Source organism: Pan paniscus, chromosome 23 (assembly GCF_029289425.2).
Source record: "Pan paniscus chromosome 23, NHGRI_mPanPan1-v2.0_pri, whole genome shotgun sequence".
Lineage (NCBI taxonomy): Eukaryota > Metazoa > Chordata > Mammalia > Primates > Hominidae > Pan > Pan paniscus.
The window spans coordinates 60,234,010-60,256,400 of NC_085927.1; the positions used below are offsets into that span (position 1 = coordinate 60,234,010).

General features: G+C 52.1%; 1 protein-coding gene across 20 annotated transcripts in view; it reads left to right on the forward strand.

The window, feature by feature from the left end:
* Positions 1–1,994: 1,994 nt before the first annotated feature.
* PPP6R2 (protein phosphatase 6 regulatory subunit 2) overlaps positions 1,995–22,391 on the forward strand; it is a 125,884-nt gene continuing 105,487 nt past the window's right edge. For 12 of the 20 annotated variants that reach the window (XM_063603188.1, XM_063603191.1, XM_055105586.2 and 9 more), the window contains exon 1: positions 15,588–15,824. The gene's annotated coding sequence lies outside the window, so the exon portion shown is untranslated. Of the gene's footprint in view, positions 3,342–15,558; positions 15,825–22,391 lie in introns of those variants that run through there. The other 8 variants (XM_063603187.1, XM_055105590.2, XM_055105597.2 and 5 more) reach the window with 6 other exon arrangements.

Below are 22,391 nucleotides of genomic sequence, written 5' to 3' on the forward strand. Positions count from 1 at the left end.
CGCGGTGGCTCACGCCTGTAATCTCACCGCTTTGGGAGGCCGAGGTGGGGTGGCGGATCACGAATCCAGGAAATCGAGACCAACCTGGTGAAACCCCGTCTCTACTGAAAATACAAAAATTAGCCAGGCGTGGTGGCTGGCGAGCGCCGTAACCCCAGCTATTGGGGAGGCTGAGGCAGGAGAATCGTTTGAACCCCGGAGGCGAAGCTTGCAGTGAGCTGAGATGTCGCCATTGCACTCCAGCCTGGGCGACAGAGTGAGACTCCATCTCAAAAATAAAAAAATAAAAGATTACCACGTGTTGTTCGGATCATCTGGCCTAGGTGTGGGGTAGGCTGTCCCATCTAGGTTTGTCACATAACAAAATCGCCTAATGACACATTTCTCAGGACATAGCTTCACCGTTGAGTAGCACATGGCCGTATTGTTTTTTGTTTGTTTCTGTTGTTTTTTTTGAGACAGAATGTTGCTCTTGTTGCCCAGGCAGGAGCGCAATGGCATGGTCTTGGCTCACTGCAACCTCTGCCTCCTGGGTTCGAGTGATTCTCCTGCCTCAGCCTCCCGAGTAGCTGGAATTACAGGCGTGCACCACCACGCCAGGCTAATTTCTGTATTTTTGGTAGAAACGGTTTCACCATTTTGGCCAGGCTGGTCTCGAACTCCTGAGCTCAGGTGATCTGCCCGCCTCGGCCTCCCAAAGTGTTGAGATTACAGGCGTGAGCCACTGTGCCAGGCCCGACTGTATAGCTTTTATTTTTATTTTTAGAGGAAAGGTCTCACTCTCTCCCAGGATGGAGTGCAGTGGCCCATTGCAGCTCACTGCAGCCTCGATCTCCTGGCTCAAGCTATCCTGCCACTCAGTCTCCTGGGTAGCTGAGGCTACAGGCACACGCCACCATACCCCATTATTTTTTTATTTTTATTTTTTGTTTGTTTTTCTGGAGATGGGGTCTCATGCTGCCTGGGCTCATTTTCATTTCTCTTGGGTGTGCATAGAAACCAAATTGCTGAGGCATGACCTGGGTATATGTTTAGCTTTCCCCAGAGCAGCCATACATTTAAAAACATTCCTACCAGGCCAGGCGAGGTGGCTCATGCCTGTAATCCCAGCACTTTGGGAGGCTGAGGCTGGTGGATCACCTGAGGTCAGGAGTTTGAGACCAACCTGGCCAACATGGTGAAAACCCGTCTCTACTAAAAAATACAAAAATTAGCCAGGCATGGTGGTGGTCGCCTGTGATCCTGGCTACTCAGGAAGCTAAGGCATGAGATCGCTTGAACCTGGGAGGTGGAGGTTGCAGTGAGCCAAGATCGAGCCACTGCACTCCAGCCTGTGTGACAGAGCGAGACTTTGTCTCAAAAAAAGATAAAAAAAGAAAATGGAAACATTCCTACCAACAGTTTATGTTTCCTTTGCTCCACATCCTTCCAAACATTTGGTGTTGCCAAGCGTCTTCATTGTAGCCAGCCAATGAGTGGGTAGTGGTATCTTGTGATTTTTTAAATTTTGTTTATTTTATAGAGAAGAGATCCCATCCTGTCACCCAGGCTGGAGTTCAGTGATGTCATCATAGCTCACTGCAGCCTGGAACTCCTGGGCTCAAGGGATCCTCCTTCATCGGCCTCCCAAGTAGCTGCAACTACAGGCATGTGCCACCGTGCCTGGGTATTCTTGTGGTTTTGATTTGCATTTCCCTGATTACTAATGGTCTTGAGCATTTTTTTCCCCTGTGGTTATTGCATGCCATCATTGTAAGATGTACTCTGATATTACTAATGGTCTTGAGCATTTTTTCCCCTGTGGTTATTGCATGCCATCATTGTAAGATGTATTCTGATATTACTAATGGTCTTGAGCATTTTTTCCCCTGTGGTTATTGCATGCCATCATTGTAAGATGTACTCTGATTTTGAGGTAGGAGGCAGAACTTTATTCCAGACCAGATTAAAGACTGGCTGAAGGCCGGGCACGGTGGCTCACGCCTGTAATCCTAACACTTTGGGAGGCCGAAAAGGCGAGCAGATCAGCAGATCGAGACCATCCTGGCTAACACGGTGAAACCCCATCTCTACTAAAAATACAGAAAATTAGCCGGGTGTGGTGGCTGGTGCCTGTAGTCTCAGCTACTCGGGAGGCTGAGGCAGGAGAATCACTTGAACCCAGGAGGCGGAGGTTGCAATGAGCTGAGATCGCACCACTGCACTCCAGCCTGGGCGACAGAGGGAGACTCTGTCTCAAAAAAAAAAAAAAAGAAAAGAAAAGAAAACTGGCTGAAACTGGGAAGAGGCAAAAGCACCGCTCCATGAGACATGCCCACCAGTGCCATCTCTGTTTACCATTGCCATGGCAACACCCACAAGTTACTGCCCCTCCCATGATAACCACCTCAAAGTTAACAACCTTTTTCTAAAACTTTCTGAATAACTTGCACCTTAATTTGTATATAATTAAAAGTAGTTGGCCGGGTATGGTGGCTCACGCCTGTAATCCCAGCACTTTGGGAGGTCGAGGCGGGCAGATCACGAGATCAGGAGATCGAGACCATCCTGGCTAACACAGTGAAACACCGTCTCTACTAAAAATACAGAAATTAGCCAGGCGTGGTGGCGGGCACTTGTAATCCCAGCTACTCGGGAGGCTGAGGTACGAGAATCGCTTGAATCCAGGAGGCAGAGGTTGTAGTGAGCTGAGGTTGCACCATTGCACTCCAGCCTGGGCGACATACTGAGGCTCTGTCTCAAAAAAAAGAAAAGAAAAAAAAAAAAACAGAGAGCCGGGCGCGGTGGCTCACGCCTGTAGTCCCAGCACTTTGGGAGGCCAAGGCGGGCGGATCATGAGGTCAGGAGAGATTGAGACCATCCTGGCTAACACAGTGAAACCCTGTCTCTACTAAAAATACCAAAAAAAAAAAAAAAAGGCCGGGCGTGGTGGCAGGCACCCTTATCCCAGCTACTCTGGAGGCTGAGACAGGAGAATGGCGTGAGCCCAGGAGGCGGAGCTTGCAGTGAGCCGAGATCGCACCACTGCACTCCAGCCTTGGGCAACAGAGCAAGACTCCGTCTCAAAAAAAAAAAAAAAAAAAAAAAGAAAAGAAAAAAGAAAGAGAGAGAGGAGGCTTAGAGTCAGAGAAGTCAATGTGGTGCTGGGATCTGAGAAAAAGAACCTGGAAGATGGTCAGTTGCTGGCTTTGAAGATGGAGGAGGACACTGAACCAAGGGATGCAGGACAAGCTGGAAAAGGCAAGGACAGAGATTTTCCCTGGAGCTTCCCAGAGGAAGCCAACATGTGGATTTTCGTCCCATAAGACTCATCTCAGATTTGTGAGCTCCAGGACTGTAAGGTAATAAATGCGTGTGGTTGTAAGCCATGACGTGTGTGGGGACCTGTGTCAGCAGCAACCGGAAACTAATGCATGGACGATCTAGTTTATTCTGCCTGGTTTCTTGTGCCTCGCGTTATGTTTTTGAGGTCATGCATGTTGTTGCATGTACCAGTAGTTCATTCCTTTCGTGAATAGTATTTTATATGATGTTTTCGTGTCCATTTACCATTTGAAGGACATTTGGATTATTTCCAGTGTTTGCTTATTATGACTCATGCTGCTGTGATATTTGTGTACAAGTCTCGGTGTGGACACACGTTTCCATTTTTTTGGCATAGATATGTAGGAGTGAAAGTATTGGGCTGTATGGTAAGTTTATATTCAAATTTTGGAGAAATTATCAAACTTTTCGGAACAGTTTTACATTTCCACTAGGAATGTATAAAGGTTCCAGTTCTCCACATCCCCCCCAACGCTTAGTATTATTGTTCCAGCCGTTCGAGGGGGTCTGCAGTGGTACTTTCTTGTGGGCGAGTTTGGCATTTCCCTGATGATTAATGGTGTTGAGCATCTTATGTGCTCCTAAGTCATTTGTGTTAGCTTCTTTAAAAAAAGTTTATGCAGCTTTTTTGCCTATTTTTTTTAACTTCTTTTTTTGAGACAGAGTCTCGCTTGTGTCACCTAGACTGGATGCAATGCAATGATGTGATCTCAGCTCACTGCAACCTCCACCTCCCGGGTTCAAGCAATTCTCCTGCCTCAGCCTCCCGAGTAGCTGGGATTACAGATGCATGCTACCATTCCTGGATAATTTTGTATTTTTAGTAGAGACGGGGTTTCACCATATTGGCCAGGCTGGTCTTGAACTCCTGACCTCGTGATCCACCTGCCTTGGCCTCTCAAAGTGCTGGGATTACAGGCGTGAGCCATTGCATCCGGCCCTATTTTATTTTATTTTATTTATTTTGGAGAGACAGGGTTTTGCCATGTTGCCCAGGCTGGTCTTGAACTCCTGGGCTCAAGCAATCTTCCTACCTCAGCCTCCCAAAGTGCTGGGATTACAGGTGCATGCCACCACACCCAGGTATCTTTTATGTTTCTTAATGGCATCTTTTGAAGATCAAATATTATAATTCTGATGAAATCTAATGTACCATTTTCTTTCATGGATTATGGTTTTGGTGTCATATCTAAGAAATGTCTTAACCTAAGGTCCTAAGTCAAATAATACTTTTTATGTTTCTTCTAGAAGATTTTTTTTTTTTTTTGAGATGGAGTCTTGCTCTGTTGCCCAGACTGGAGTGCAGTGGTGCGATCTTGGCTCACTGCAAGCTCCGCCTCCCGGGTTCACCCCCCCATTCTCCTGCCTCAGCCTCCTGAGTAGCTGGGAGTACAGGCGCCCACCACCACACCTGGCTAATTTTTTGTATTTTTAGTAGAAGCGGGGTTTCACTGTGTTAGCCAGGATGGTCTTGATCTCCTGACCTCGTGATCCGCCTGTCTCAGCCTCCCAAAGTGCTGGGATTACAGGCGTGAGCCACCGCGCCTAGCCTCTTCTAGAAGATTTTTAGCTCTTATATTTAGGTCTGTGATTCACTTTGAATTAATTTTTGTGTATGGTATGAGATAAGGAGATAAGGTTTAAATCCTTTTTTTTTTTTTTTGAGATGGAGTCTCGCTCTGTCACCAGGCTGAAGTGCAATGGCGTGATCTTGGCTTACTGCAGCCTCCACCTCCTGGGTTCAAGCGATTCTCCTGCCTTAGCCTCCCAAGTAGTGGGGACTACAGGCACGCGCCACCACACCCAGCTAATTTTTGTATTTTTAGTAGAGACGGGGTTTCACCATGTTGGCCAGGATGGTCTTGATCTCTTGACGTCGTGATCCACCCGCCTCTGCCTCCCGATGGGCTGGGATTACAGGCCTGAGCCACCACACCCAGTCCTAAATTCTTTTTTTATGTAGATAATCAGTTTTTCCAATACCATTTGTTGAAAATATATTGTTTTCCCATAAAATTGACTTAGGAGCGAGGTGTGGTGGTTCAGCTACTTGGGAGGCTGAAGCAGGAGGATCACCTAAGCCCAGGAGGTGGAGACTGTAGTGAGCTGTGATCGCACCAGTGCACTCCAGCCTGGGTAACAGAGTGAGACCTCATCTCTAAATAAATAAATAAATAAACTTAGCACTTCCGTTAAAAAAATCAATCGATGATAATTGTGAGGGGTTTTTTTAATTCTCTATTCTGTTCCCTTGATCTATATGCTTTTCCTTATACTAATTCTGTCCTGTCTTCATTATTCTAGCTTTGTAGTAAGTTTTGAGATCACGTAGTGTAAGTCCTCCAGCTTTGTTCTTTTTCTTTTTTTTTTTTTGAGACGGAGTCTCGCTGTGTCGCCGAGGCTAGAGTGCAGTGGCACAATCTTGGCTCACTGCAAGCTCCGCCTCCCGGGTTCACGCCATTCTTCTGCCTCAGCCTCCCGAGTACCTGGGACTACAGGCGCCTGCCACCACGCCCGGCTAATTTTTTGTTTTTAGTAGAAACAGGTTTCACCGTGTTAGCCAGGATGGTCTCGATCTCCTGACCTCGTGATCCGCCCACCTCGGCCTCCCAAAGTGCTGGGATTACAGTCATGAGCCACCACGCCTGGCCCCAGCTTTGCTCTTTTTCAAAATTGTTTTGACTATTTTGTGTAGGGTCCAGCCCTACAGGGCCTGTTGGTTTTTCTTTTTGTGTGTGGAGACGAGAGATCGTAGAAATAAAGACGCAAGACAAAGAGATAGAAGAAAAGACAGCTGGGCCTTGGGGACCACTACCACCAAGACATGGAGACCGGTAGTGGCCCTGAATGCCTGGCAGCACCGTTATTTATTGTTTACAAGGCAAGAGGGCAGGGTAAGGAGTGTGGGTCGTTTCCAATGATAGGTAAGGTCACGCGAGTCACATGTCCATGGGCCAGGGGGCCCTTCCCTATTTGGTAGCCAAGGTGGAGAGAGAGAGAGGACAGGTTACGTCATTATTTCTTTTATGTATTTCTTGGAGAGATCAAATCCTTTAATACTTTCACTAACTTTGCTACTGCTATCTAGAAGGCGGAGCCAGGTGTACAGGGCGGAACATGAAAGTGGACCAGGAGCGTGACCGCTGAAGCACAGCATCACGGAGACGTTTAGGCCTCCGGATGGCTGCGGGCGGGCCTGACCGATGTCAGGCCTTCCACAAGAGGTGGTGGAGCAGAGTCTTCTCTAACTCCCTTTCCTGGTCTGCTAAGTAACAGGTGCCTTCCCAGGCACTGGTGCTACCGCTAGACCAAGGTCCGCTAAGTAACAGGTGACTTCCCAGGCTCTGGCGTTACCGCTAGACCAAGGAGTCCTCTAGAGGCCCTGTCCGGGCGTGACAGAGGCTCACCCTCTTGTCTTCTGGTCACTTCTCACCGTGTCCCTTCAGCTCCTATCTCTGTATGGCCTGGTTTTTCCTAGGTTATACTTGTAGAACAAAGATTATTATAATGTTGGATTAAAGAGTAATGCTATAAGCTAATAATTAGTAATATTCATATATAATCATATATATAATCTATTTCTAGTATAGCTTCTCGTCGTATATGTTTCCTTTATTATACTGGAACAGCTTGTTTCTTTGGTCTCTTGCCTTGGCACCTGGGTGGCTTGCCGCCCACAATTTTGATCATTTGCATATCTATACAGATTTCAGTATTAGCTTGTCAATTTCCACCACCAACAAAAACACCTGCTGAAGCCAGGTGCGGTGGCTCACGCCTATAATCCTAGCACTTTGGGAGGCCAAGGTGGGTGGCTCACTTGAGCTCAGGAGTTCAAGACCAGCCTGGCAAACATGGTGAAATTCTGTCTCTACTAAAAATGCAAAAAATCAGCTGGGTGTGGTGTTGCGTGCCTGTAGTCCCAGCTACTTAGGAGACTGAGGCAGGAGAATCGCTTGAACCCAGGAGGCAAGATCGCACCAACTGCACTCCAGCCTGGGCAACAGAGTGAGACTCTGTGTCAAAAAACAAACAAACAAACAAAAAACACCTGCTGAGATTTTGCCAGAGATTACATTGGATCCACAGATCAATTTGGGGGAGAATTGCTATCTTAACAATGTTGAATTGTTTTTATTTTTGAGACAGGGTCTCGCTCTGTTGCCCAGGCTGGAGTGCAGTGGCGCGATCTCGGCTCACCACAACCTCCGCCTCCCAGGTTCAAGCGATTCTCCTGCATCAGCCTCCCGAGTAGCTGGGACTACAGGTGCCCGCCACAACACCTGGCTAATTTTTTTTTTTTTTTTTGTATTTTTAGTAGAGATGGGTTTTCACCGTGTTAGCCAGGGTGGTTTTGATCTCCTCACCTGGTGATCCACCTGCCTTGGCCTCCCAAAGTGCTGGGATTACAGGTGTGAGCCACCGCGCCCAGCCATAATTTTTGTATTTTTAGTAGTGACGGGGTTTCACCATATTGGCCAGACTGGTCTCGAACTGACCTTGTGATCTGCCCGCCTCGGCCTCCCAAAGTGCTGGGATTACAGGTGACAGCCACCGCATCTGGCCCTTGTTTTTTGTTTTGTTTTGTTTTGTTTTGTTTTTGAGATGAAGTCTCACTCTGTCGCCAGGCTGGAGTGCAGTGGTCCAATCTCGGCACACTGCAACTTCCACCTCCTGGGTTCAGGTGATTCTCCTGCCTCAGCCTCCCGAGTAGGTGAGACTACAGGTGCGCACCACCACACCCAACTAATTTTTTTTTTTTTTGAGATGGAGTCTCGCTCTGTCACCCAGGCTTGAGAGCAGTGGCGCAATCTTGGCTCACTGCAAACTCCACCTCCTGAGTTCACGCCGTTCTCCTGCCTCAGCCTCCCCAGTATCTGGGACTACAGGCACCTGCCACCACGCCCGACTAATTTTTTTGTATTTTTAGTAGAGATGAGGTTTCACCATGTGGGCCGGGCTGGTCTCGAGCTCCTGACCTCGTGATCCACCTGCCTTGGCCTCCCAAAGTGCTGAGATTACAGGCGTGAGCCACTGCACCCAGCCACAATGTTGAATGTTTTTTTTCTTTTTGAGACAGAGTCTTGCTCTATCGTCCAGGCTGGAGTGCAGTGACACAATCTTGGTTCACTGCAAGCTCTGCCTCCTGGGTTCACGCCATTCTCCCACCTCAGCCTCCTGAGTAGCTGGGATTACAGGCGCCTGCCACCATGCCCGGCTAATTTTGTTTTTGTATTTTTAGTAGAGACGCGGTTTCACCGTGTTAGCCAGGATGGTCTCGATCTCCTGACCTCAGGATCCACCCACCTCGGCTTCCCAAAGTGCTGGGATTACAGGTGTGAGTCACCGCGTCCAGCCTGAATTTTTAAACCAATTTTAACCAAAAATATGACATGTCTGTCAACTTATTTAGGTCTTCTCCAACTTTTCTCAGCAGGGTCATTATTTTATTTTATTTTTTTTCGAGATGGAGTTTCGCTCTTGTTGCCCAGGCTGGAGTGCGATGGCGCGATCTCAGCTCACTGCACCCTCCACTCGCGGGTTCAAGTGATTCTCCTGCCTCAGCCTCCCGAGTAGCTGGGACTACAGTCGTGCATCACCATGCCCAGCTAATTTTTGTGTTTTTAGTAGAGAAAAATTTTTTTTTAGAGACTGGGTCTCACCGTATTTTCCTGGCTGGTCTCAAACTCCTGGCCTCAAGTGATCCTCTTGCCTCAGCCTCCCAAATTGCTGGGATTATAGGTGTAAGCCACCACACCTGGCCTGTTCCTTCTTTATTTTAATTAATTAATTTAGAGACAGGGTCTTGCTCTGTCACTCAGGTTGCAGTACAGTGGCGTGGTCACAGTTCACTGCAGCCCTGACCTCCAGGGCTCAGGCAATCTTCCCACCTCAGCCTCCAGAGTAGCTGGGACTACAGGCGTGCACCACCATGCCCAGCTAATTTTAAAAATTTTTGTAGAGACAGGCTCTCTCTGTGTTGCCCAGGCTAGACTGTCCTTTCTTGAACACAAACTTAACTTCATTACTTTATAATTAATCCCCTCTTGTTGATAATATTTTTATATCAAACTTTCCCTGTTGAAATCATTGTGTGGTTTCTGTCCCTTTATTGAACCATAACTAGTGATACAATTTTGAAGGAGGAAAAACCAAGCAGGGAAGGTGGTGATGAAGAGTGTGTGTGTGTGTGTGTGTGTGGTGTGTCTGTGTGTACAGTGTGTGTGTGCGATGTGTGTGGGGTGTGTGCGTGTGTGCTGTGTGGGTATAGTGTGTGTGGGGTATGTGTGTGGTGTATTGTGTGTGTGTGTGCTGTGTGTGGTGTGTGTGCAGTGTGTGTGGTACATGTGTGGTGTGTGGTATGTGGGTGTGTGTGTGCGCCTGCATGTGTGTGTGGTGTGTCTGCGATGTGTGGTGTGTGTGTGTGTGTGTGCTGTGTGGGGTGTGTGTGTGTGTGTAGTGTGTGTGCGATGTGTGGTGTGTGTGTGCGCGGTACGTGTGTGGTGTGTGTGGTATGTAGTGTGTGTAGTGTTTGTGTGCGATGTGTGGTGTGTGTGGGGTGTGTGCGTGTGTGTATAGTGTGTGCGATGTGTGGTGTGTGTGGGGTGTGTGTGTAGTGTGTGTGCGATGTGTGGTGTGTTGGGGGTGTGTGTGCTGTGTGCGGTATGTGTGCTGTGTGGGTATAGTGTGTGTGGGGTATGTGTGTGGTGTGTCTGTGTGTGTGCCATATGTGGTGTGGTGTGTGTGCAGTGTGGTATATGTGTACTGTGTGGTGTGTGTGGTATGTAGTGTGTGTGGTATGTGGAGTGTGCACGATGTGTATGGTGTGTGTGTGGGTGTGTGTGTGCTGTGTGGGGCATGTGTGCTATCTGAGTACAGTGTGTGTGGGGGGTGTGTGTGGTGTGTTGGTGTGTCTGTGTGTGGTGTATGTGTGGTGTGTGGTGTGTGGGGTGTGTGCATGTGTGTGTGATTGTGTGGTGTGTGTGCGATGTGTGTGGTGTGTGGGTGTGTGTGCTGTGTAGGGTGTGTATGTTGTGTGGGTATAGTGTGTGGGGGGGGTATGTGTGGTGTGTTTGTGTATGTGTGGTGTGATGTGTGTGGTGTGTGTGTGGTGTGTGTGATGTGTAGTGTGTGTGGTGTGTGGTATGTGGTGTGTGTGCATGTGCGTGCATGTGTATGTAGTGTGTGTGGTATGTGTGTGCGATGTGTGAGGTGTGTGTGTGCTGTGTGGGTATAGTGTGTGTCGGGGGTGTGTGTGGTGTGTTGGTGTGTGTGTCTGTGGTGTGTTTGTGTCTATGTGTGGTGCGTGTGAAGTGTGTGTGGTGTGTGTGGTGTGTAGTGTGTGTGGTGTGTGTGTGGTGTGTGGTGTGGTGTGTGTGGTATATGTAGTGTGTGTGGTATATGGTGTGTGGTGTGTGTATGGTATATAGTGTCTGTGGTATGTGGTGTGTGTGTAGGGTGTGTGGTGTGTGTAGAGTGTGTGGTGTATGGTATGTAGTGTGTGTTATGTGGTGTGTGGTATATAGTGTATGTGGTATGTGGTGTGTGTAGTGTGTGTGTGCAGTGTGTGGTGTGTGTGTAGGGTGTGTGGTGTGTGTGGTATGTAGTGTGTGTGTTTGGTGTGGTGTGTGGTGTGTGTTTGTGGTGTGTGGTGTGTGTGGTATGTAGTATGGTATATGGTGTGTGGTGTCTGTGGTATGTAGTGTGTGTGGTATGTGGTGTGTGTGTGGTATGTGGTGTGTAGGGTGTGTGGTGTGTGTGTGGTGTGTAGGGTGTGTGGTGTGTGTGTGGTGTGTAGTGTGTGTATGTGGTATGTGTGGTAGGTAGTGTGTGTGGTATGTGGTGTGTGTGGTGTGTATGTACGGTGTCTGGTGTGTGTGTAGGGTGTGTGGTGTGTGTGTGGTGTGTGGTGTGTGATGTGTGTGTGGTATGTAGTGTGTGTGGTACGTAGTGTGTGTGGTATGTGGTGTGTGTGGTATGTGGTGTGTGTGGGTGTGTACGGTGTGTGGTGTGTGTAGGGTGTGGTGGGTGTGTAGGGTGTGTGGTGTGTGTGTGGTATGTAGTATGTGTGGTATGTGCTGTGTGGTGTGTGTGTGGTGTGTGTGTGTGGTATGTAGTGTGTTATGTGGTGTGTATGTGGTATGTGGTGTGTGGTGTGTGTGGTATGTAGTGTGTGGTATGTAGTGTGTGTTATGTAGTGTGTGTGGTTTGTGGTGTGTGTGTGGTATGTGGTATGTGTGGTGTGCGTGTGGTATGTAGTGTGTGTGGTATGTGGTGTGTGTGTAGGGTGTGTGGTGTGTTTACTGTGTGTGTTGTGTGTGTTGTGTGATTTGTGGTGTGTGTAGGGTGTGTGTTGTGTGTGGTATGTGGTGTGTGTTGTGGGTGTGGTGTGTGTGGTGTGTGTGTGGTATGTAGTGTGTGGTATGTGGTGTGTGTGGCGTGCGTGTGGTATGTAGTGTGTGTGGTATGTGGTGTGTGTGTAGGGTGTGTGGTGTGTGTTTACGGTGTGTGTTGTGTGTGGTGTGTGATTGGTGTGTGTGTAGTGTGTGGTGTGTATAGGGTGTGTGTTGTGTGTGTGGTGTGTGGTGTGTGTGGTATGTAGTGTGTGGTATGTGGTGTGTGGTGTGTGTGTGTTGTGTGTGTGGTGTGTGTGGTATGTAGTGTGTGTGGTGTGTGGTGTGTGTGGTATGGTGTGTGTGGTATGTAGTGTGTGTTATGTGGTGTGTGTGTAGGGTGTGTGGTGTATGTTTAGAGTGTGTGTTGTGTGTGGTGTGATTGGTGTGTAGTGTGTGGTGTGTGTAGGGTGTGTGTTGTGTGTGTGGTATGTAGTATGTGGTGTGTGGTGTGGGTGTGGTGTGGTGTGTGTGGTGTGTGGTGTGTGTGTGGTGTGGTGTGTGTGGTATGTAGTGTGTGTGTGGTGTGTGTGGTATGTAGTGTGTGTGGTGTGTGGTGTGTGTGGTGTGTGTGGTATGTAGTGTGTGTGTGGTGTGTGGTGTGTGTGGTGTGTGTGTGTGGGGTGTGTGGTGTGTGTGTTATGTAGTGTGTGTGTTGTGTGGTGTGTGGTATGTAGTGTGTGGTATGTAGTGTGTGTGTAGGGTGTGTGGTGTGTTTAAGGTGTGTGTGGTGTGTGATGTGTGTGTGGTGTGTGTGGTATGTAGTATGTGTGGTATGTGGTGTGTGTACAGTGTGTGGTGTGTGTACAGTGTGTGGTGTGTGTAGGGCGTGTGGTGTGTGTGTAGGGTGTGTATGTGGTGTGTGTGTGGTATGGAGTGTGTGGTATGTGGTGTGTACGGTATGTGGTGTGTACGGTATGTGGTGTGTGTGGTGTGTGTGTAGGGTGTGTGTGGTGTGTGTAGGATCTGGTGTGTGTGGTGTGTGTGGTATGTGGTGTGTGTGTGGTATGTGGTGTGTGTCTCGGGTGTGTGTGGTGTGTGTAGGGTGTGGTGTGTGTGTGGTGTGGGGGGGGGTATGTGGTGTGTGTGTCGCGTGTGTGTGGTGTGTGTGTGGTATGTAGTGTGTGTGGTATGTGGTGTGTGGTGTGTGTGTGTGGTGTGTGTGTTGTGTGCGTATGATTGTGAGTTGAAACAGTGACCAGGGAAACCCCCACAGGGAAGAGCACAGTGCAGTCAAGGTCCCAGAGGCCACTCCTAAGCACAGCAATGACCAAGGAAGGCCCTGCGGGGATGCAGGGACAGCAGCAGCCAACGGCGGGAGGTCATCGGGATGGGAGCCATGAGCAAGGGGAGTAGGAGAGGTGAGCTCAGGTCATGTAGGGCCCTGTGGGCAACAGCAGGGACTTTGTCGTTCAGCCTGTGAGGCAAGAGCTCCTAGGGGTAGGGAAGATGTGATGTGACCTATTTCATTTCATTTCATTAAACGAAATAAATGACTCGCTCTGTCGCCCAGGCTGGAGTGCAGTGACGTGATCTTGGCTCGCTGCAACCTTCACCTCCCGGGTTCAAGTGATTCTCCTGCCTCAGCCTCCCGAGTAGCTGGGACTGCAGGCGCCCGCCACCGCGCCCGGTTAATTTTTTATATGTTTAGTAGAGACCGGGTTTCACCATGTTGGCCAGGCTGGTCTCGATCTCCTGACTTCAAATGATCCACCCGCCTCGGCTTCCCAAAGTGCTGGGATTACAGGTGTGAGCCACCGCGCCTGCCCCTTTATTTTTTTGAGACATGGTCTTGTTCTGTTACCCGGGCTGGAATGAAGTGGCAACATCATAGCTCATTGAAGCGTCAACTACCTGGGCTCAGGCAATCCTCCCGCCTCAGTCGGCCAAATAGCTGGGACCACAGGCTCATCACCACACCTGGCTAGTTTTTTAATTTTTTGTAGAGACAGGGGCCCCACTTGTTGCCGAGGCTGTTCTCAAACTCCTGGGCTCCAGCGATCCTCCTGCCTAGGCCTCCTGAAGTGCTGGGATTACAGGTGTGAGCCACCATGCCCAGGCAATCGGATCTGTTTTAACTGGACCCCTCTGGGTGCTTTGCTGATTACAGCAAGCTGACCTACAGCAAGTACTCCAGGATAGAAGCAGGGGGCCCCCGTAGGTCTCAGGAGTCAGGAGAGAGAAACTGGTTTTGAACCAGAATGTTCGTAGTGGAGCTACCACATGTTGCAGTGGAGGGAACACACTTGCTGATGAATCCGGTATGGGTGAGAGAGGAGGAGAGGGCTGGCCGGGCGCGGGGTCTCACGCCTGTAATCCCAGCACTCTGGGAGGCCGAGGCGGGCGGATCACGAGGTCAGGAGATCAAGACCATCCTGGCTAACACAGTGAAACCCCGTCTCTACTAAAAATACAAAAATTAGCCGGGCGTGGTGGCGGGCGCCTGTAGTCCCAGCTACTCGGGAGGCTGAGGCAGGAGAATGGCGTGAACCCAGGAGGCGGAGCTTGCAGTGAGCCGAGATCGCGCCACTGCACTCCAGCCTGGGCGACAGAGCGAGACTCCGTCTCAAAAAAAAAAAAAAAAAGAGGAGGAGAGGGGCTCCTGCTCACCCCAGGTGCACTGGCTGAGCACAGGAGGGGTATCAAGATCAGGCGGAGTTGCACGTGCTCACGGCAGCAGGAGCATCTCCTGCATCTGGTGCCCCCGGCCCCAGTCCCCATTCCGTAGCTCAACTCAGCAGCACCTCCCGCTCCTGCAAAGGAGACCATGGCGAGGGCAGGAGAAGGGCATAGCCTGCTGAACGCAGGGTGTCTCTTCTCTAGGTTGTGAGGCTGAGGCTTTTTCACCCCCACTTCCTGGAAGTTCCCTCAACGGAACCTGCCAGAAATCTGCCCCTTAGCATGCTAGGGGAAAAGCTTTTGCTGGGGAAAGGCTCGCCAGAGGCATCTGCTATAAAACCGGCGAGGAGGGTGCTGCTGACCAGGGCAGGGGACAGGCGTCGGGGAAGCCCGGGGCCGCCAGCCGCAGGGCCAAGCCCTTTTCTCCTGCAACGTCTCTGGCGCCCTCTACCGACAAAGCCTAACAGCGCCAGCTGGCGAAGGAGAAATACCGAATATTTGAGCCGCCCAGATACGCTTTCGCAGAGAGCATCGATGAATCCTGGGCAATACACTGACAACTGGAAAAAACGTTTAGAGATCCCTTAAGTGCTCCATGTTTTCCCAACATTTACCCACGGCTCGCTCTAACATCTGAAATAATAGTAATCATTTTTGAAATTATTTTGATGGAATTAAACAATTCCAGCACTTGTTAAATAGGCACACACTTAATTTGCAAAACGCCGTGCAAGAACCCGTAGCGCACCTGGAGAAAACTGTCTGGAGGCGGCTCAGGCACTCCGGGTCCAGGCAGGACGCGGGACGGGGAGGGGCCAGGCCTGGCGCCCGGGGCTGAGCCCGCTCCTGCTGCTCGGGGCGTCCACGCCCCGCGGCCTCTGGGAGGGGCCTGTGGCAGGAGGGAGGCCCGGGAGAACAGGCCCTTTCCTGGGCCACGGGGGAAACCCCTGCCCCAGGTGTGTGTCTCTCAAATGCTGCGTCGGGCCACGCGAGGATTGTTTTGTGGCTACAACAAAATTAACTATGCTTGCACAAAACTTTAGCCAATACCTCAAAGGGAAACGTAAAAGGGGAAAGACGCACTCTTACCCCACCCACTCCAAGGCGGCAGTCAGCACACCCAAGCCCTCGTGCTCCACTCCAGGGGGCCCGGAGAGCGGGCCCAGGTCCCGGCCCCGCCCACCCGCGCGGCCCCGCCCCCGGCCGCGAGCGTGCGCGCCCCAAGCGGAGACCCCGCCCCCGGAGCGCGTGCCCGTGCGCCGCCGCCGCCATTTTGGAGCAATCTGAGTGCCGCCCGCGGCCCCGAGTCGGTCTCGAGCCGCCGGCCGGCCGTGCCGGTGTCCGTAGGCGCTGCGCCCTGGGCCGGGCCCATGTGTGTGCGGCCCGCCCGAGGCCGCCCGGGCTTTGCCTCCACCAGCGCCCTGGCCTCCGCTCGGGCCTCCACACGGGCCTCCGAAGAGCTGCCGCGACGCCCGGCCCCCAGGGCAGGTGAGTGCGGCCGCCCGCCGCTCAGACCCGGCCCCCTGTCTGCCAGTGCCCCCCAAGTCACTTCTCCCCGAGTCAGTCAGTGCCCCCTCCAGATAGTTATCCCCCAGTCAGTCAGTTCCCCCTCCAGTCAGTTCCCCCCAGTCGGTGCCCCCCGAGTCAGTGCCCCCCCAAGTCAGTCAGTGCCCCCTCCAGTCAGTTCCCCCCCAGTTAGTGCACCCTCTAGTCAGTTCCCCCAGTCAGTGCCCCCTCCAGTCAGTTCCCCCCAGTCAGTACACCCTCTAGTCAGTTCCCCCAGTCAGTGCCCCCCCAGTTTCCCCCAGTCAGTGCCTCCTCCAGTCAGTGCCCCCTCCAGTCAGTTTCCCCCAGTCAGTGCCTCCTCCAGTTTCCCCCCAGTCAGTGCCCCCCAGTCAGTGCCCCCTCCTGTCAGTTTCCCCCCAGTCAGTGCCCCCTCCAGTCAATTCCCCCCAGTCAGTGCCCCCTCCAGTCAGTTTCCCCCCAGTCAGTGCCCCCTCCAGTTTCCCCCCAGTCAGTGCCCCCTCCAGTCAGTGTCCCCCCAGTCAGTGCCCCCCCAGTCAGTGCCCCCTCCAGTCAGTTTCCCCCCAGTCAGTGCCCCCTCCAGTCAGTTTCCCCCAGTCAGTGCCCCCCAGTCAGTGCCCCCTCCAGTCAGTTTCCCCCCAGTCAGTTTCCCCCCAGTCAGTGCCCCCTCCAGTCAGTTTCCCCCCAGTCAGTGCCCCCTCCAGTCAATTCCCCCCAGTCAGTGCCCCCCAGTGCCCCCTCCAGTCAGTTTCCCCCCAGTCAGTGCCCCCTCCAGTCAGTTTCCCCCCAGTCAGTGCCCCCTCCAGTCCGTTTCCCCCCAGTCAGTTTCCCCCCAGTCAGTGCCCCCTCCAGTCAGTGCCCCCCAGTCAGTGCCCCCTCCAGTCAGTGCCCCCCCAGTCAGTTCCCCCAGTCAGTGCCCCCTCCAGTCAGTGCCCCCCCAGTCAGTTCCCCCAGTCAGTGCCCCCTCCAGTCAGTTTCCCCCCAGTCAGTGCCCCCCAGTCAGTGCCCCCTCCAGTCAGTGCCCCCCCAGTCAGTTCCCCCAGTCAGTGCCCCCTCCAGTCAGTTTCCCCCAGTCAGTGCCCCCCAGTCAGTGCCCCCTCCAGTCAGTTCCCCCCCAGTCAGTGCCCCCTCCAGTCAGTTGCCCCCTAGTCAGTGCCCCCTCCAGTCAGTTTCCCCCCAGTTTCCCCCAGTCAGTGCCCCCCAGTCAGTGCCCCCTCCAGTCAGTTTCCCCCGTCAGTGCCCCCTCCAGTCAGTTTCCCCCAGTCAGTGCCCCCTCCAGTCAGTTTCCCCCCAGTCAGTTCCCCCCCCAGTTAAGTGCCCCCTCCAGTCAGTTTCCCCCCAGTCAGTGCCCCCTCCAGTCAGTTCCCCCCCAGTCAGTGCACCCTCTAGTCAGTTCCTCCAGTCAGTTCTCCCCAGTCAGTCGGTGCCCCCCCCAGTCAGTGCCCCCACCAAGTCGGTCAGTGCCCCCTCCAGTCAGTTCCCCCAGTCAGTGCATTCTCTAGTCAGTTCCCCCCAGTCAGTTTCCCCTCCAGTCAGTTCCCCCCCGTCAGTGCCCCCCTAGTCAGTGCCCCCTCCAGTCAGTTCCCCCCCCGGTCAGTTCCCCCCCAGTCAGTGCACCCTCTAGTCAGCTCCCCTAGTCAGTGCTCCCTCCAGTCAGTTTCCCCCCAGTCAGTGCCCCCCCAGTCAGTGCCCCCTCCAGTCAGTTCCCCCCAATCAGTCGGTGCCCCTCCAGTCAGTGCCCCCCCAAGTCAGTCAGTGCCCCCTCCAGTCAGTTCCCCCTCCAGTCAGTTCCCCCCAGTCAGTGAACCCTCCAGTCAGTTACCTACCCAGTCAGTGCCCCCTCCAGTCAGTTTCCCCCCAGTCAGTTTCCCCCAGTCAGTGCCCCCCAGTCAGTGCCCCCTCCAGTCAGTTTCCCCCGCCAGTGCCCCCTCCAGTCAGTTTCCCCCAGTCAGTGCCCCCCCAGTCAGTGCCCCCTCCAGTCAGTTCCCCCAGTCAGTGCCCCCTCCAGTCAGTTTTCCCCCAGTCAGTTCCCCCCCAGTTAAGTGCCCTCTCCAGTCAGTTTCCCCCTAGTCAGTGCCCCCTCCAGTCAGTTTCCCCCCAGTCAGTGCACCCTCTAGTCAGTTCCTCCAGTCAGTGCCCCCCAAATCAGTGCCCACTCCAGTTCCCCTCCAGTAAGTGCCCCCCAAGTCAGTTTCCTCCCAAGTCAGTGCCCCCCAGTCAGTGCCCTCCTTCTGTTCCCCCACCCTACACCAGTCAGTGCTTCCTGCACCAGTCAGTGTACCCTGCTAGCCAGTCATTGCACCTCACCCATCAGTCCCCACCCCACCCATCAGTGCCCCCCACCGTCAGTCAGTGCCCCTTGCAAGTCATGCTCCTCCTGTCGGTCAGTGCCTCCGCATCTGTCAGTCCTCGCACTGGTCAGTGCCTCCACTGTTGGTCAGTGCTCCCCCACCGTCAGTCCACTCTGCTCCCCATCAGTGTCCCCCAGTCAGAGTCCCGCATCCCTGTCCCCCGTCAGCCAGTGCCCCCCCAGTCAATTATTTTCTTTCTGTCATGTCCCCACTTCCCATCAGTGCCTGCACTCCCACCCGTACCCGTCAGTCACTGACCGCATAATCCCTCCCCTGCCAGTGCCCTTCCTTGTCAGTCCAAGCGCTCTGTGACCCCTTCTGTCAGCAATGTCCCCACCTGTCATTGATCTTCTGTCAGTGCCCCCCATCAGTGCCAGTGCCTCTGTCAGTGAGCCCCACTGTCAGTAAGTTTCCCTCATAAGTGTCTCCCTCATCCTGCCTGTTGTGGCCCTTCCCCTCTTTGCTATTGGCCTCTGTGTTAGTGCCTGTCAGATCCTCCCCATCAGTTCTCCCCTGTTGTCAGTTCCTGTCCCCTTTCATGCTACCTCCTTCATCCCTTATCTGTTAGGGACCCATTAGTACCCTGCCCTGCTGTTAGTGACCCCACCTGTCAGTGTCTCCCCACTGCTTCTCTCCTGCCTGTCAGTGGGAGAACTTTCAGTGCCCGCTGTCATCACCCTTCTTGTCCAATCACTGATTCCCCTTTCCATTATTTCCTAACCCTTTCCAACACTACTCGTCTTTTCCTGTCGCGCTCCCCATCACGGCTTGAGATATCACCAGTCATCTAACCTCACCTTACCCCGCACTGCCCTATTGCTTCCATCCCCGTCATCTCTTCCCTCAGCCTGTCACCTTCCCCCATGCACCGTACTGTCCCCCGACCTGCCACTCTGTGTACTTGCAGCTTCCCTACCTGCTTTGTCCACTCTCTTGTTACTGACTCCTCCCAATTTGCTGCTCATTCCCTGACCTGTCAGCACCAGCTCCCCCAAGTCTGTCACTTCCATTTAGTCCCTGCCTTTCACTGCAGCCCCCTCTTTGTCACTGTACCCACTGATTTTGTTCTAGACCCTTCTCCTGTGTCTTGTTCTTTCATCCACCCTTCCCTCATGGCCTCTCTCTGCCCTGCTTTTGGCTTCTCCTTGCCCCTGCAGTTGCCGACACTGTTCACTGTTCACTGAAAGAGGCTCTTCACCTCTTTTTGATGTCCCTTTTTCTGGTTTATCTTCCCTTTGTTTTTATTTTTTACTTTAAAATGTTGTGGGTACACAATAGGTGTATATATCTCTCCCCTTTGACTTTTCTAACTCACTTCAGTTAATCTTTGGAATGTGAGAGGCAGCTAGCTTTGAGACAAATTGGGGGACAGAGTCTCCCATGCTGAGAGGACAGCACATGCAAAGGCCCTGAAGTGGGAAATTTTGGGTGTGATATCCTCCAGGAACCTAGATAAGACTGATGTGCTTATGGTAAGGGAGAGAGAGGCAGGAGCCTGGGCTGGAAGGTTGCTTTTCTCATTAAGCCGTTCCTTGCAGGTGTTAGTAGGGAGTTGGACCTTGAGTCTGAGTTGTAGGAGAAACCTGGCCTGGAGATTGAGTTGGAGAGTGCCATGATCATATGGACATTGGCACATGGACAGCAGGTGGGGGTGAGATGAAGTGTTGGGAGCTGGGTGTAGTGATTGTAATGGTTTAGAACTTGGTGGTGGATTTAGGGAGATATTTTGGAGGTAGAGCTGTTGGGACTTGTTGGTAGATGAGAAGAGAGGTGTGAGAGAATGAATGGACTCAGGGTAATTTCTGGGCTGCTTTTATCCTCCCAGCCCCATCAACCCTTCTAGGCTTTCTGATGGAACAAATGGGTGGATAGTAGCACTGTTTATTGAAATAGGGAAGCTGAATTAGGGTGGTGTCAGGGCTGGGGGTGTTACTACAGTTTGGAAGTAGAAAGCAAGGCTTTCTCTTGGCTGAAAGTAGCGGAAGTCTGAGAAGTCCAAGGGTCACTAGGGAGAAAGTATCTTATAGGAGGATCTGGAACCCAGAGGAGAGGTCAAGCTGCAGGTATACAACTGTCATCATGGGGATAAGGTTTAAAGCCTTGGGAATGGCTACTTATTTAAAAGCACATGGGCTGGGTGCGGTGGTTCACGCCTGTAATCCCAGCACTTTGGGAGGCTGAGGTGGGAGCATCACTTAAGGCCAGAGCAGCCTGGGGAACATGACAAAACCCTATCTCTACAAAAACAAAAAGCAGGGCCGGGCGCAGTGGCTCACGCCTGTAATCCCAGCACTTTGGGATGCTGAGGCGGGCGGATCACCTGAGGTCAGGAGTTCGAGACCAGCTTGGCCAACATAGTGAAACTCCATCTCTACTGAAAATACAAAAAAAACTAGCCAGGCATGGTGGTGGGCGCCTGTAATCCCAACTACTCAGGAGGTTGGGGCAGGAGAGTCGCTTGAACCTGGGAGGTCGAGGTTGCAGTGAGCCAAGATTGCGCCATTGCACTCTAGCCTGGGCGACAAGAGTGAGACTTCCTCTCAAAAAAAAAAAAAAAAAAAAAGTTGGGCATGGTGGTGTGCGCCTATAGTCCCAGCTACTCGGACACTGAGGTGGGAGGATCACCTGAACCTGGGGAGGTCGAGGTTGCAGTGTGCCGAGATTGCGCCATTGCACTCCAGCCTGGGTGACAAGAGTGAGACCCTGTCTCAAAAAAAAAAAAAAAAAAACGGGCTGGACGTGGTGACTCGTGCCTGTAATCCCAGCACTTTGGGAGGCTGAGGCGGGCGGATCACCTGAGGTCAGGAGTTCGAGACCAGCTTGGCCAACATAGTGAAACTCCATCTCTACTGAAAATACAAAAAAAACTAGCCAGGCATGGTGGTGGGCGCCTGTAATCCCAACTACTCAGGAGGTTGGGGCAGGAGAGTCGCTTGAACCTGGGAGGTCGAGGTTGCAGTGAGCCAAGATTGCGCCATTGCACTCTAGCCTGGGCGACAAGAGTGAGACCCTGTCTCAAAAAAAAAAAAAAAAAACGGGCTGGACGTGGTGACTCGTGCCTGTAATCCCAGCACTTTGGGAGGCTGAGGCGGGAGGATCACTTGAGGCCAGGAGTTCTAGACCAGCCTGAGCAACATAGTGAGGCCCCATCTCTGCCAAAAATAAATAAAAGCACACCCACAAAAGCAGAATGTGGCCAGGCATAGTGGCTCATGCCTGTAATCCCAGCAGTTTGGGAGGCTGAGGGAGGTGGATCACCTGAGGTCTGGAGTTCGAGACCAGCCTGGCCAACATGGTGAAACCCCGTCTTTACTAAAAATACAAAAAATTAGCCAGACGTGGTGGCATGCGCCTGTAATCCCAGCTGAGGCAGGAGAATTGCTTGAACCCGGGAGGCGGAGGTTGCAGTGAGCCAAGATCACAACATTGCATTCCATTCTGGGCAACAAGAGTGAAACTCCATCTTAAAAAAAAAAAAAAAGAAAAAAGCAGCTGGGTGTGGTGGCCCACGCCTGTAATCAGTTTGGGAGGCTGAGGCGGGTGGATCACCTGAGGTCAGGAGTTCGAGACCAGCCTGAACAACATGGACTCCGTCTCTAGTAAAAATACAAAAATTAGCTGGGCATGGTGGTGCATGCTTGTAATCCCAGCTATTCGGGAGCCTGAGGCAGGAGAATGCCTTGAACCCAGGTGGTGGAGGTTGCACTGAGCCAAGATTGTGCCACTGCACTCCAGCCTAGGCAACAGAGCAAGACTCTGTCTCAAAAAGAAAAAAAAAGAAACCATTTTATTTGCTCATTCATTAAAAGCAACTCCTCATCTGTTTTATCCTGAGATTGCAGCAATTCAGTCACATCTTCAGGCTCTACTTCTAGTTCTGTTACTTCTTATTTTTTGAGACGGAGTTTCCCTCTTGTTGCCCTGGCTGGAGTGCAGTGGTGCAATCTTGGCTCACTGCAACCTCTGCCTCCCGAGTTCAAGCGATTCTCCTGCCTCAGCCTCCTGAGTAGCGGGGATTACAGGCGCCCACCACCGTGCCTGGCTAATTTTTGCATTTTCTATAAAGACAGGATTTCACCATGTTGGCCAGGCTGGTCTCGAACTCCTGACTTCAGGTGATCTGCCTGCCTTGGCCTCCCAAAGTTGCTGGGATTACAGGCATGAACCACTGCGACGGGCC